At 47.8% G+C, this 3,461-nt stretch overlaps 2 non-coding genes across 2 annotated transcripts; both read right to left on the bottom strand.

The window, feature by feature from the left end:
* Positions 1-1,675: 1,675 nt before the first annotated feature.
* On the bottom strand, positions 1,676-1,793 carry LOC121309796. Its single transcript, XR_005948680.1, has one exon. It is a non-coding gene; the product is annotated as a U5 spliceosomal RNA (small nuclear RNA).
* A 470-nt stretch (positions 1,794-2,263) lies between these two features.
* On the bottom strand, positions 2,264-2,458 carry LOC121309795. Its single transcript, XR_005948679.1, has one exon. It is a non-coding gene; the product is annotated as a U2 spliceosomal RNA (small nuclear RNA).
* Between the last annotated feature and the right edge of the window lie 1,003 nt (positions 2,459-3,461).

Raw genomic sequence — 3,461 nt, 5'->3', positions numbered from 1 at the left:
TCACTTTGTCTCTCAGCCCCCTGACATTTACAGACATTAAATTCAAGGAAGACATTTACATAAGCTGAAAGAAAAAAAGGAAGAAAACCAAACAAACTCAAGTCCCTTTTTTGTCTTCTAAAGCAGACATATGTCCAGGCCCACCTTCAAGAGGACCTTCCTTCTCCTGGCTGGGTAGCATTTGCCTAGTATAATCACTACCTAGAGCCAGAACTTGTTCTTGGATTTCTTCTAAAACAGTTCCGAGTTCAGCACTGCCTGTGCTGCCTTCACTCCAGTCTCTAACAGCTCCCTCTTCTGACAGTTCTTCTAAAGCTTCCCCCTCCTCTTCTACCAGCAAAGCGTCATAGGGATTAACGGAAAGTGGGATCCCCTCTACCTTCCGTTTAGTGACAGCCTCCGATTGACTCTTTGATGGTTCATCAACGCTTTTCCGTTTCTCCCTACCTCTCTTCATCTCGCTCCAGTGCTGCTGGTTCCCAGGAAGCGGTTCGCTGTAGTCACGGGAGGAAGCCAGCACCCTACGACTGGGTCCGCCTGCAACCTCCTCCTCTCCCTCCTTCTCCTCCTCCATTTCCTGTGGGGTTTCTGGGACAGTCTCCCCCGTACCTGCTGATTCTTCCTCCACCGGCTCCTCTCTTCGGACTGCATCTGCATAGGTTGCACTCCTCTTTGGACACTGTTTGAACAGGTGCTCCTCGGAGTTACAGATGCTGCATTTTTTAATTCTGTCACAGTCCTTGGTCTCATGATCTGTGCCTTGGCAGTTGCGACAGACCATGTTCTTGCAAGTGGCAGCCAGGTGCCCAAAAATCCCACATTTCCTGCAGTACTGGGGCTGTCCGCTGTAAAACAGGTAGCCCCTGTTTGGCCCGATTGTAAAGTTGGCCGGCGGGTGCTTAAACCCATCAGAGCTGCTCTTATCAGGCTTTAGAGTTACCCGGAACTGTCTTTTGCCTGTCCATATGCCATGCTTGTCTCTGACTGGTAATCCCCCGGAAACAGTTTTGCAGTACCGAGACAAGAACAGCTCAATATCAAAGTCACTGATATATGGGTTAAACATGTGCACTGTTATTACCCTGTGGTCTTTGTGCCAAAGTGGCTCCATGTTATAAAAAGACAAAGGCTTTTCTGCTGCTTTCTCCTCAAAACTCTTTAAAAAGGTATCGTAAATAACACCACTTTCAAAAGTTAAGTCCAAAAATCTTTGGTTGTTATTCACCTGTAGGCAGTAGATCTGAGCAGGTACAAAGCGCAGTTGTCCCAGCAAAACCTTCTCCACGAACTGATCACGATCCAGGAAATCCTCCTTGTTCTCCTCTTTCCATCTGAAACGGACGGTATTCCGTAGTCCAGCCCCGGGTGCCGACTTGAATGAAGATTTAGATGCCATCTTCGTATCACCTTCTTTTTCTCTCAGATAGAGCAAACTGCGGTCATGCCACACACTTGCTCTGAGCCAAGAGGCCGAGAAGCGATGCCCACAATGGTTTTGGCCAAACGCCCCGGGCGCGGCCGCCCGCCGCAGCAGTCGTGGTACTTGCTTCTCGGGCGGGCGGGCGGGCGGAGGGAGGGAGGGAGGAAGGAAGGAAGGAAGGAAGGAAAGGTGCCGGGCTCCAACGGGGGCGACCGCCCTTTCTGTGCTCGTTCTGCTTTTAAACTCCAGGTGGAGCCCCTCCCTGAGGGGAAGGGCTGTCCAAAAATTGGATCGAACTCGTAAATGCTCCTCTCCACGGAAATCTTTAGTAAAAGGCGAAAGGTTCATTCGAGCTGTAGAGAAGCCGGAGCGTGCCTTTGCTGGTGGCCGAGCCCTTCCGGCCGGCCCAAAGGCCCAAGGCCCAGGCCCTCCCCTCTGCCAAGCGGCAGCGAGGCCACGCACGCAAAACAAAAACAGGGAACTCCTCCCAAAACGCATCTGCCGTTCCGCCCCGGCGAAAGGGCGCTTTGCTGCTGCTGCTACACTGGCCTGCTGCGTGTGTTAGGCCTGCCTGAATATGAAATATGAAAAAAAAAAAAAAAAAAAAAAAAAAAAAAAAAAAAAAGAGCGGGAAAACGGCGCGTCCCAGGAAAGGGGAGGGTGGGGAGGGAGGGAGGGAAAAGAACTCTCTCAAAGATCTCTCATCTCTCTCTCTCGTCTTAACGGAGAGAGAGGAGGGGCAGAGAGGAGAGGGAGGGAGGGGCGAGCGAGAGCGACTTCGCTCTCTTTCAAATAATAGCCTTCTCGCTCTCTCTCTCTCTCTCTCTCTTTTGACCTTTCTGAGAAATGGGCACCGTTCCCGGAGGTACTGCAATACCGGGTCGATGCGTGGAGTGGACGGAGCAAGCCCCGCTTCCATCTCCCGCTTCCAAAAATCCATTTAATATAGACGGTCCCCCTATGGGGGACGTATCAGATATTAAACTGATAAGAACAGATTTTTTTTTTTTTTTTTTTTTTTTTTAATTGAACAACAATACAATACAATTACAAGTTACAATCAAATAATTACATATACCATATTTACATACTACAAAGAACCATACTGTTACAGTGGCATTTAAATATTTCTCCAACACACAGTACATCGGAGACATCCTATATTTGTATATCAGTTAGGTTCTTCCATTTTTCTTTGGCGGCATTAAAGCCCCATCTATCCACATCTATTTGGATCCGCCTCTTTACCTGCCCCCGAATCTCTCTCATCACTCTATCAGGGCACATGCTCTTGTTGTTTTTTACCAGACAGTTCCTGTTTCCCCAAATTTCAAACTTTATCAAACTTACTAGAAACCACAGTATAAAACCCATCTTTTTTGAATATTTTCCCAACCCACCACCATACATAATAAAATCATAATCCAAAACAAGACCCGACACCAATAATTCAAACAGATCCCCCGCCCTTTCCCACACTGATTTAGAAAAGGGGCATTCCCACAACATGTGCCTTTGTGTTTCCTCCGATAGACAGCTGTTCCTTGGACAAAAAGGGTTTCTGGTCAGGGAGTGCCTATGTAGAACCTCCCGTACTGGAACTCGGCTATGTGCACATAACCAATTAAAATCACTGAATCTATTATCCAAGCCTTTCGGTTGGATCTCAGCCCAGGCGTTTTGTGGGGTCAGTGAAAAAAACCGTACATAAAAGCTTGAAACAGACTGACTATACAACATTTTATGTGATAGACATAGATCTTTCTCTTTACAAGCTGGATTAGCCTATGACCACACTACAGCATGTTCATACCAGTCAGGCCTGGTCTCTGCCTTGGGAACGCTGTTTGAAATAGGGGCCAGATGACGCATAGGCCAGGAAAACCAAAACTTGATAAAATACTGCCGTTTGTGCGAGACTTCCCCAACCAAAGCAACACATAGGTTTGAAAAAAATAAACAGTCTAATTTCAGTGGTATGTGCGGCACATCCCTCCCCCCCTCCTTTATAGGTCTGTACATAATGTCCCTCCTCACATAC

The sequence above is a fragment of the Polyodon spathula genome, unplaced genomic scaffold (genome assembly GCF_017654505.1).
Source record: "Polyodon spathula isolate WHYD16114869_AA unplaced genomic scaffold, ASM1765450v1 scaffolds_1495, whole genome shotgun sequence".
NCBI lineage: Eukaryota > Metazoa > Chordata > Actinopteri > Acipenseriformes > Polyodontidae > Polyodon > Polyodon spathula.
The sequence above is the reverse complement of the archived record's forward strand: the minus strand, read 5'-3'. Positions and strand labels throughout refer to the sequence as shown.